Source organism: Meleagris gallopavo, chromosome 1 (genome assembly GCF_905368555.1).
Source record: "Meleagris gallopavo chromosome 1, MGAL_WU_HG_1.1, whole genome shotgun sequence".
NCBI classification, from domain to species: domain Eukaryota; kingdom Metazoa; phylum Chordata; class Aves; order Galliformes; family Phasianidae; genus Meleagris; species Meleagris gallopavo.
In genome coordinates, this window is record NC_139404.1 from 130643199 (window position 1) to 130655388 (window position 12190).

Sequence of the window (12190 nt, forward strand, 5' to 3'; positions counted from 1 at the left end):
CCTGGAGTGTAAATATATCAAGAAGACATATGTAGTAATTTCAAACCACCTCCTCATTCCTGTGCCTGGATCTTCCAAGAGTGTGTCTGAAAAGCGGGGCTCTTAAGTGGGCTGCATGGTGTGCCAGGTCTGAAAAGAGTTCCGAGCCTCTCCCTGCTTCTTGAGACTGGCTGCTGTTGGCACCATGCACAGCTGTGTGCATAGCCGCTGCCCTCACAGCTGTGTCCCTGTTTCCTCTGCAGCGCCTCTGTAGGTGTACCAGAACAAGAACAGGGGCAGAACAGGAACTCTTGTTCTCTCACCTCTTACAGGCTCATGCCTTCTTTCCCTTCCTCCTCCCCGTTCAATTGTACTTATGTTGAGATTTTTCCCTTGTAAAACCCACACAGAAAATAATAATAAAAAATCTTGTTGTGATGCAGACACCTCAAGACACCCATTACGTTGACAACCTTACAGCAAGTCTCTGGTGTTTCATCAGGAATTATGTCCACAGCCAGGAAAACATTCAGCAAGTGGGACAGATATCTAAAGATACTTTTCAGTATCTAAAGAGAGTCTATAGGAAAGAAGGGGACAGAATCTTTAGTAGGATCTGTTGTGGTAGGACAAGGGAAATGGTTTCAAACTAAAAAGCGGGGAGATCTAGATCAGATATAAGAAAGAAATTTTCTAAATAAGGGTGCTGAGGCACTGGTACAAGTTGCTCAGAGAGGTTATAGGTGCCCCGTCCCTGGAGATGCTCATGATCAATCTGGATAGGGCTCTGAGCAACCTGATGTAGCTGTAGGTGTCCCTGTTCATTGCAAGAGACTTGAACTAGATGACACTTACGGATCCCATCCAACTCAAACAATTCTGTCATTCTATGAGGTAGATGGGATTCATCTTCCAGATGCTGAAATATGGGAGGGAATGCTTCCTGTAAATGTTGTAAGATCTGTGTTGGCTTTGGGTCTCAAAGTTCACAGGGGATCCTTAGGAACAAATAGCATTATAGTTGCTCTTTTTTTTTTTTTTTTTTTTTTGTTAGATTTGTTTGGGCATTCCTGAGAAACTAGTGTTGGAAAATATGTAAAAAGTTCCAGTTTGGAATTGAGCGTTATGTAATTATATGAGATGAAATCTGCAGGGATCGTTATTTAAGCAGAGAGAGATCTACTTATTGTGTGAAAAGTAGAGCACTTCTGATGTTGTTGTCCATAATTCCTTTGTTTTAGGTGCTTGAATCCCTGCTAGAAAGATGGCAGTTTAGTACATTGTTTAAGATTCAACTTGTTAGCTCTTCTAAATGGAAGCTAAAAAACAAAGCTTATAATAAAAAATTTTAGGTAGCTCTATGCTTATTAGTGCCCCACCTTTTTGTGTCAATCGGAAGAAGCATGTATGGTGAGCCTGTGATTAGATGTTACTTCAAAGCTTTGAAGGGTCCAGGTTGTATGGAAACAGGAGTGGGCTTTAGGCAAGACAAAAGATGTGTGTGCAAGGATCATCCACACAAAAGGAACAAGAAACCACAGTGCTGGCCCATTGAGCTTCCCCTGCTTGTATATCTTAGCCTGTCTTTATTTTTCTTGTCTGTTTCTCATTTTAGAAGTGCTGCTTTCCAAGAAAAGCAGTGCCTGTCCAGGGCTCGTGGCCCCTCTTGGAACTACTGTAAGCGCACAAACAATTCCCAAATACTGGTGATAGGAAAAAGCAAGTCACCATAAAATGATTTCTTGCTTGCTTGCTTTTTCGTTTTTCCCCAGAGTGGGATCAGGCCTGCCTGATCCATATATTTGTCACAAGGACGTATCACGTTAGGAAAGCTTGCCAGACATAGAGTTCTACCTTGCAAAGGCAGGATCTGATTTCCTACTGTGCAGGAATAACTTCAGTGCCTGAATGTCCTGGTGGACTCCCAGGCTGCTTTCACTGCCAAGTCAGACCCAGAGCCCTGATCTACAGAGCACTGCTTGGAACTGGACAGACTTTCACCAGTAACTTCACCTCCATCTGTACCACAGAGCAGAACTCTGGGCAGCTCTCAAAGCTCAGGCTGGACTCAACCCAAGGGGAGGAGGAGACATTGGAGTTTGAGGGATGCCTGTCTGCAGGAAATGTCCTAAAGAAACCAGATCAATTTTGAGTCTGAATGCTTTTGAGAAACAATTTTGCAAATCACTTCTCCCACAACAATGATGATGGTTAAAATAAAAAGTCCACAACTGGACCAGCAGAACCTATCTGAAGAAAGGAGGGGGACAGCAGAGAAGAAAAATACATAAAGCTTGCAAGACATCATGTTAATTTTTAATTTATCTGAAAAGCACTTTGGCACAGATTCAGTAAAGAATGAACTTTATTAGCAGAGCACTTCAGATTATGTTTAAATCAACCCCTGCTCAAGATGGAAATTCTTCATGCATTCTGCAATCCAGTACAATGACAGATAAACATAAACAAGTTAATGTTGCAAACACAGCTTCTTCAACACTGCCTCTTCACAGTTTCTGCAGTACACTTTTCAGATTATGCAAAACCCAGGGCAGCAAATGGCATAGAATCATAGAATCAAAGAATCATTATGGTGGAAAAAGACAACTAAAATAATCTAGTCCAGCCATCAAACCATCACCACCATGCCCATTAAGCTACGGCAAGATTTTTGGATATGCACTTGACTTTAACATGGTGAAGCACAGGTAAAATGATGAGTAAATACTGCTTTGTAAACAAAAGCTGGAAAAATCACATGGTACTGGATGCATCTCTGAAAAGCACACATCACTTAGGGCTTCTGCACTTGAAGAGAGAGTGCATGGATCCGGGTAGTCAGGAAGTTACTTTACAGAACCTAATTATATATTTTTAGTGAAATCTCCGTGAGGTCACAGAGGCTGTGAGGGGAGGGAGGCTTGGGCAGGAGCTCTCTCTGCTCTCTAATTAATGCATCTGCTCCTTTATCTGCCAAGAATGTAACAGGTAGAGTAATAATGAAAGGAAATGAGGATGAGTTTGGGATATTGCAAAATGCCACAGCAAGGCAGCTGGTTTCTTTCTCAAGGAACCAATTACGAGGTTTCAGCCATGGGTGCTGTGCCACTTGATGGGAAAGGAGGGGGGTGAAGAGCTACATATATATTGTGGAAAATAGGCAGAAAGCAATCTAGAGGGTGCTGATACCCAATTTGTGCCAATGTTACTCAACATCCAAATCTCTTACATGGCTTCTCAGAAAACCTGATCTCTTTTATCTGGGACTAATTACTATGATGGTTCCACAAGCTGAATGGGAGGCATCTAATTCCACTGCTCCTCCCATCATGATAACGAGTAGGAGATGGTCAAAAGCACCCAGGGTTTGGTATGGTGGAAGCTATATTCAAAACATATGGTTAAGCTGAGACTTGTGGCTTCATTATTTTGCCTTTTTTTAATCCTGATTTGTTGTTGTTGGAAAGCAGAGTCTAGGCAAGAATTGTCTTCAGACCCAGACAGAGTCTGGGAGACAGCAAGAAGGCATCCAGTTTTCCCTCTGGGAAGTCACATTGATGTAACATCTAAGTAGGAGGATAGAGCCAGGACTCAAGTCAGAGACTTTTGGATTTGAAAGAATTGCTGGGGAAGAAGTTAATGGTGTGATGTCTGGCAGAGGAGGTCATCATCAAGCAGTCTGGGAATCAGCTGTGACTTTTAAAATCTGGAGCCAGGTTACGACCCTTATGACACAACCCTACCTTGGAGAGTATCTGTTTTAAGTCAGTGTTAGTGGCAATGTTGGAGCAAATTTGCAGTTCTTGCAAGACCTGAGATTTGCAAAAGGGTTTCAGTAGAGTCTGATTCCCTTTTGTTCAGAATCACTTAGGTGAAGATACAGCTCTACCTGGTAGAATCTCACACTTTGTGAGGCTTGATACATTTCACATTTCTCGGCCTAATGAATCATAGAATCATAGAATCACCAAGGTTGGAAAATACCTCAAGATCATCCAGTCCAACCATCCATCTACCACCATTTCCCAATAAACCATGTATCTCAGTACAACATCTAAATGTTTTTTGAACACCTCTAGGGTCAGCGACACCACCACCTTCCTGGGCAGTCTGTTCCAGCACCTGACCACTCTCTTGGAGAAGTATTTCTAACATCCAACCTGAACCTTCCCTGGCACAACTTGAGGCTGTTCCCTCTATTCCTATTGTTAGTTGCACAGGAGAAGAGGCTGACTCCCACTTCACCACGACCTCCCTTCAGGTCATTGTAGAGGGCAATAAGGTCTCCCCTGAACCTCTTCTTCTCCATACTGAACAATCCCAGTTCCCTCATTCGCTCCCCATAAGATTTGTGTTCCAGCCCCTCCATAGCTTCATTCCTTTCTCTGGACGTGCTCCAGGGCCTTGATATCTTTCTTTGTAGTGAGGAGTCCAAAACTGAACATAGGTGCGGCCTCACCAGGGCTGAGTACAGAGGGATGATCACTTCCCTGTTCCTGCTGGCTGCACTATTTCTGATACAAGCCATGAAGTCCTTCCTTCCTCTGCAAATTACTTATTGAAACGTAAAACTCTCAAAAAATCAGTAGCTCAGCCTCCTTGGTTTTGTTTTGTGATTAGAGAGCTTGCCTTTTGGCTTGCAAATCAAAGGGCAAGAGAAGTGGCTTCAAAAGAGGTTACAAAAAGGAGGGTGGAAAACAAAGCATAGTGCTGGATAGGTTTTTCATGATAATTCTAGTAATTAAGCAAAAAGAATGAGACGGGAAAGGACAAATATCAATAGTAAATAAATCATTATCACTACTGCTTTAGGAGAGAACATGCCAATGGTTTGCAAGCCTAGGGCACAAACGTGTTGCAAATTGTCACTTAAAAAAAATACAAAAGTCATCATCTTTGCAATTTGTGAAGGATCTCATGAATGTGCTAATCTGATCAAATGTACTGTTCCATTTTAATGCTATGTAGCATCTCAATCAGAATACTGTATTTATTAAGGACTTTTGTGATGTCTGCTCATTATATAGGAAACGGATTTCAGTAGTGGAAAAATACGTTGATTTTAGCTGAAGAGGAACCCCACAAAGAAAAAAGCTGTGATGAAATATGAAAATCAGACACCTAAGTGCTCATTTGAGTTTATACCACAACATCTCATCTGAATGAGATGACTTTGGGGCAAATTATCTGTTTTTTAACACATAATATTGACATTTTGTTTTCTTTCCTATAAATGTGCAGTGACCATTCAAGAACCGGACATTAATTTGAATATCACCAGAAACCCAGCAAGAAGACAGATACTCTTCCAAGTAGTGGTATGCAAGAAGGCTTTCAGACCAGCTCCAGCTGTTTAAAGTCACAACTGATGCACCTATAAAGAGAGAAGAAAAAGCACTGGGAAAAAAACCCAGTCATTTCTGAAAGCACCACATTGTGCAAGATCTTTACCTCTTGTTCCCAGCAAAATGAAAGAGAATGCCAGCTGGGAATCTGCCTTTCATATCCAAACTGTCCTCTTATGTGAATGGGATTATTTCAGCTAGGGGTGCTCACAGACATCATTTGACTTATGCACTAATAAGACAATTGTACCTTCACTTTCTGTCTCTTTTTAGTTGCTTTCTAAATCACAAACAGTAGAAAAAAATATGCCTGGTAAGAAGGATGGAGTTTTCTAACAAGCAAATTAACAGGTTTCCATTCTTTTAAAAAAAAAAAAAAAAGAAAGAAAAGAAAGAAAAAGAAAGGGGGGAACAAAAATTGTTGTGATTACCTTGGTTACCTGCACATAACAGATGGCCAGTTATATTTGCTACTCATCTACAGCCAAAAGAGGCATTTCAGACAGCTTTGTTTGCTAATCCTAAATACAGGAGTAGTTGTTTTTATACAGCATTAATTTTTAATTAATTGGTTTCTGATTACAAAATTATTTTTCATATTAGTGTCATAACTGATGCAAATCTTTCACTTTAAAATAATTTCATGCATTTATATTTCCTGAAAAGTGTAGTACTTATTCCTGTTTTATAGAAAATAAATCAGAAGTGTATGGATTGAGGTAAACAAGTAGATCAAGAGGGTATTTTATAAATGCTGTAACTGAGCTTTCAGTCAGCTTGTAAGACCTCTGCAAGCACTGCTTACAGCATCTGAAATTCAGTCTGAATATATGATGTTTAAGTTATAAAAACCCATCAACAAATAGTTTGTGTAGGTTCTACTACACAGAAATATGTAGGAAAACATGATTATATAGGATACTGTCAAATCTAATTAAAAACAGAGGAAGAAGGCCAGTAAAATCAGGCTGCTGAAATATTAACGTACTTAATGCTGGAATGAAGTATATATATCAATGTGAGATTTAATTCTAGAGCATACAATTTAAATGCCTGAAAAACTGACTCAGTCCATAGAAATAGAATTAGCAATTTCAATAAAAAATAGATGCTATGAAGGAGAAGTTTTCTGTGCTTGGCTTAAATCCATCTAAGCTGGTCTATGCCACTCTCCAAAACCATTTAAACTGGCTAAATGCTCTGCTAAATTCCCATTACGCTGACGATCTCATTAGAAATGCAAGGTAGTCCTCTTCGGGTAATGCAGCCATTACTCTCTCTATGAGAAGAAGCTGAAATAAGGCTTCCACCATTTGCATGAGGCTAGGTTCATTTCTCCTTCCCCAGGGCTCTCCCCAAGAAGGAGGGGATGGGAGAAAATGTTTTACTGTGTCCACATGAAATATGGGGCTGGACGTGTTGTGTTAGTCAGACACATCTATACGAAAGCACAAGCAGAAGAGAAAACCTATCAGCCATTGGGGACAGTCTGAAAACTCTGCCAAGTAGAGTTGCAACTTAGAGGTTAGACCTGCTTCTTCCTAAACTTCATACAAACTGAGGGTGCGTGCCATTATTGTTAGTGTGGGTGGTTCACAAGGGCATGGTAAGGAGAACCAGAAATCGAACTGAAGGAAACAATGGGAAAATAGATCCAGTTGAATCAAATGGTGAAGCTTCAAACTACTCGATAGGGTGGGAAGAATCCAGCTGTAGCTGTCCTTGTACACTGCAGGGGTGTTGGACTAGATAACCTTTAAGGGTCCCTTCCAACTCAAACAATTTTATGATTCTATAAGAAAGCCTCTCAGCACCACAGAGTCCACAGTGGTTCTGTCAGCACGGTGTTTGAGCAGAGGAACATCTTTAGAAATGAGAAAAAGTCTTCTAAAAGAGGAAATAAACTAGTGTGAGCCCACTTTCTTGAGCAAGGAATCCATGTAAAAATGCACATATACTCAGGGAGAGGGAAGAGTGATGAGCTACTTAGTGGCTTGCGCCTAAACACCAGCCTAAGTAGTCCAATCACTCAGAGGACTTGCCAAAGTTTTATGGCTAATCACGCTCTGTGTGACAGGAGGAAACACATTTGGGGCATAAAAGTTCTGAATGAGCTACTTGCAATTTTCCAATCCATTTCTTGCCTCCTTTCCCCTGTTCCTTCCAGGCTCTCTGTGTGTGATTAGCAATTATTTACTAACTCTCTCTCTCTGATTTCCTAGCAATTTCTGGTCCTGCCATCTACAAAATATTAATTTCAAATGTGAAATGAAATAAGGATGCATGAACTGCGCTGCTGGCATGTGTGTCAGCTGTCATGGCAGAAATCTTGGGGAATTTATGCATTTGAGATAAAACTGCCACTGCTAAGTCTCCCCACTGAAGGTGCAGTATCTGATTTTGTACTTGGTGATTATTTTCTTATGAATAGCCTCTTTCTGCCTAATCCCCAGCATTATAAGCATCTGTCCTCATATTGGAGTCATCATCCCACACATTTTTATTCTCTTGCTCTCTCGCGAATGACTGCAATCATCTGTAAAATGCTGACCGTTCATTTAGCAATGTTCATAACTGCGGCTGCAGAGGTGTTTATTCATATTGTGCTGGCTGGGAAAGGGAAAGGAGACTGTGTAGGCTAGAGGTTCTCAAACTTTGCTCCGGTATCACTGCATCAAAATGAGAAGAGCCTTATATCATCAAAGCGATGGGGAAAGTGGCAGCTCCTCATCCTTGCTCACCCTCTGCACATCAGAAGCTCATGCCATCCCTCTGCACCACGGCATCCTGCCGGGCACTGACTTCTGCTGCTGCTCACCTTCATCTCTGAAGCATTCTCAGAGTTGCAATTGCCCAGGACAGAGACTCCACTGAGAACGAGGGAGACAGATGGCCATTCCTTGTTCCAGGATATGGAACATCATGTCACTTTCCTCCAAGCCTCATCTCTTGAAGTGAGACTGAATTACTAAATACTTCAGACTGTTCGATAACCTGTTCCAGGTTCACTGCTTCTTGCTAAGTTCTATCACTGTTGAATACAATTTCCTTCCATGTCACAGCTATCAACACTGGATCTCCTCCCTGTTCAGCTGCTCCTTGGGCCAGGATCCCTCACTGCTATGACCTTCAGAAATGGTTAAGAGTCAGGGATCTTTTAATTTGCATTTAATTGATATTGCATGCCACACATTTTAAAGTCTTAAAGGTCTATTACAGCTTCATTAGCAACTTTATCAGTCAAAGTTGACAGCTCCTCATAGAACTAAATCAGCTTTGGTTGATAGGAACATGAATTTATTTCCTTGAAGGTAAAAAACTGAACTGCAGTAATTGTAATATTACCCAGCAGTTCCTTAAAGAAACCCTGTTTGGGCTCCCCAGAAACTTTCTTTGGGATAGGTGCCTTGTGAGCTCTCCAAACCCTTCAAATCTCCTGCTTCTCTTTAGGAACTCTAAACTGTATTCACTGTCTGCTGGGGTTCTCCTGCATTTCAAGGTGCATCACAAGTAGCTCTTCCTCAGTCATTACTAGCTGGTGCTCTTGATGGCTTGAGGCAGCTTGGAAGCTCTCAGATTTATGGATATTTGTATCTGGTATGACTTAAAACAATGTATTCACTCTGGACACTGTCCAGATTCCCTGTTTTTTCTTGTACAAAAACATTTATTTAATCTAGTATTATTAACCACATTAATATCTCCAGCTAGTAAGAGGCTATTGCTAGAATTTCTTCATTGCTGTTGTTTTTTATATACTTTAAGAATACCATTGTCTTTGAACTTTCCTTTGGTATCTTCCAGTTTCTTTATCTCTATTCAGTGTTTTATAATTCCTCTTTTAGATTGCTTGCTGTTTTCCCCTTTCATGTTACATGTATTTTATATTTTGTCTCTGTCATATAGATTGCTCTTTCAGTACTAATTTCTACATTTCTTTCACCACTGAAGCTACAGAAAAGCTCTTTTTCAACTTGGATGTGGAAATTCATCCTTTTGCTAGCATAATAAGCTCTATTAAAAAAAAAAATCAAACTTCTACATATGCCCTTGTTTCTATTTTTTTCTACGTCATCAGTTTCTGGTCAGCATGTTCTTCCACTGTGGGACACCAGCTCTTCCTTGTTGGGATAGTCCTTTATTGGCAAGGATTGGATAAAATAAAACCAAGATCTAATTCCTAGGCAACAATGCCCTTCCTATCCAGTGACTGAATTACCTTTCTTTGAACCAGAGATGAGTCTGTCTGGTGAAATGTCCTCAGTGCCAGAAAAGTGCCACAAAGATCATGCATAATCCTTATTTCATTTTTAGTAATCAGCTACAATGGACAGCATCTTCAAAACTAAGTCTTTGGGAATGCATTCATGGCATCTGCCTGTGCTCTGCATGCCATCCCCTCTAATGGCTAGAACTGCAGACACGGTGGCACGTGCATGATGGGTGGGCACAGAGAAGTCATCACCGAGCTGCCACAGAGGCAAAGAGTGGTGGGATGGGAAAATATGGAAGCTCTGCCTCCTCCTCACCACGGTGAACTGCAACCGGCAGCAGCACACCCATGAAAGACAAACAGGACTCCCAAAGTTTTTAGCTTCTCCTTTCAAATACTTTTCCTAGACATTTCCTGGAAAGCCACTGTATTTTTCTCAGTCCCGTCTCCAATACTTATAGCTTCATTTAGTTTTAATATAGTTATAAATGGGCTGCAGCGGCCTGCTTCTTTTAATAACTAAGTAAATGAAACTCTGTCTGTAATAATAAATGAACCATCCATCTGGGAGGCCTCCAGTAAAAATTTCAACAGGTATTTATTGCTCCTTTATGTAAACAGTACTCTGGACAATACAAGTGATTATACTCTCTGTCAGCCCTGTCAGGAAGGAGACAGTATAGATTTGGATACGGTCCCACAGAGCGCACACTGAATCTACAGGTTTATTTGACTAGATGAAGACAAAATGATTAAAACAAGCAAACAAACAGACAAGAACCTGGTTGGCTACTGTGAAAGTGAGAAGGCCATTTCATTTAATGATAAGCTCCACGAGGAGAAAATATGGTAAATAGATGGGTCTGCGGTGCAACGGGTTTCTCAGTACATAAGATGCTTCACAGTCTCTCCCCGCTCCCTAAAAAATCCCAACAACATCAAAACAAAAGTGAAACACTGAAGTGGAAACAGTTCCACTGTAAAATCATCACTTTATGAGGACTTAAGGTATGTTGTGCCCTTGCAGGCTCCAGTGTTCCAGGACAAGTGGTGCCCCACTGCCACTCCCCATCCCCAGGGATCTTCCCTTTCTTTCATGAACACTGGTGCTTATGAACGACTGGAAAGGGCAATGGCACGACACATTTGCCTTAATGAAATTTTAATTAAAAAAACATCTCATTCCCAAAACCATCTTCGTAGTGCTATTATACTCTGGTTCCTAATTACATACCATTACATTCCACTACTGTTGAAATAATGCAATGTCTGAATGTATTGTCAAATAACTAATTCTGTGTGTGGTATGAGGGAAAGAGAAAAAAAAATAAGGGGCAGAAAAACATCATAGCTCATGCATGGCCAAAATGATGGAACCATTTGATACTGAGGAGTGGGCTGCAGAGGGCTAATTAAATATGCAGAATGTGAGGACCTGCTGTGATTTTTGTCAAGATTTCCAGCCTTCTAATTTCTTCTGGAACAGGCTGATCAGTCTTCCATCAATAGGTCACTGAATGCCTTTCATTTGCAGCCAAGCAAGGCAAGGGAAAAAGCAGGTTTTTCCTTACAATAGCTAACTTATCAGGAGAGGGTACGTTGCTTTGTTATTCTCTTTTCACAGAATCACAGAATTGTTGGAGTTGGAAGGGACCTCCAGGGCTCACATTCTTATCACAAGATGCTGAGACAAGAGAGGGTAACCCCAGTGGGGCTGAACCCTCCATTTCTATAGCACTCTCACCCAAATCCAGTAGGAGCAGTGCCAGATTTTCCATTGGCCCATGGGCTTTTGCCTGCACCATGCTTTTTTTGCTTTGAGATATCCCATTCCATCAACTCACTTAGGACAACTCTTCCAGGGAGAGGAAGGGCTTTGTTCCCTGCATTTGGATCCTGCACATACACTGAAGAAATACACCACCTGCACTGCAATGTATGTAACAAAGTAAAACATATTTTTTCTTTGAAAACACTTTTTGGACAAAATTATGAAGTTAGCTCTCAAATAGTAAACCACACTACATCTCCTTTCTAATGTCTCTTTTAAAATATACACCACAGAGCAGCTCTCATAACTCGCTCGACGCACGCTATCTGATGAGTTATAGGGCGGTCTTCTACGTGCAGAGTGTGTGTTTCCCTTCCACACACCGTTATGAATTTTCCATCCCTCATCATTCATACTGTGTCAGAATATCTATTACAAAATCCCGTTTGCAAGAAGGGCTTCTATTTTCCCCCCTTTATTTTATCACTGCTCTTAAATTTTCTTCTGGACACCAGCCTGGCATGCTGGCAATATCATGCTGGCATTTTCTGAGAAAAAGTTGTATTCAAAAATAATACACCGGGGTCAGAATGTCATTTCAAAAGAAATGTCCTTTTCTAGCTAATAGAAATACTTTGTAAAAACAAATGAGACACAACTGCATTCTGATTGCCAAATCCTACCGTCCAGCTGCTAACTACTGCAACCATCTTGTGAAACCTGGAAATCTAAATGATGTCTGATAATGCTTTCTGCTGTCCTAAACCTTTGGAAATGTTGAGTCATCCTGAGAAAATGTCAGCAATCATCTTTCACAAATGCCTGAGTGTGGACGAGGCTCTAACTAAAGCCTGGTGTGAAGGATTTAGAGCTGAGTGGAAT

The 12190-nt window shown here is 40.9% G+C and overlaps 1 protein-coding gene across 6 annotated transcripts in view; it reads right to left on the reverse strand.

Annotated features, from left to right (window-relative positions):
• AFF3 (ALF transcription elongation factor 3) overlaps nucleotides 1-12190 on the reverse strand; it is a 324699-nt gene that overhangs the window by 95885 nt on the left and 216624 nt on the right. The gene's annotated exons all lie outside the window — the stretch shown is intronic.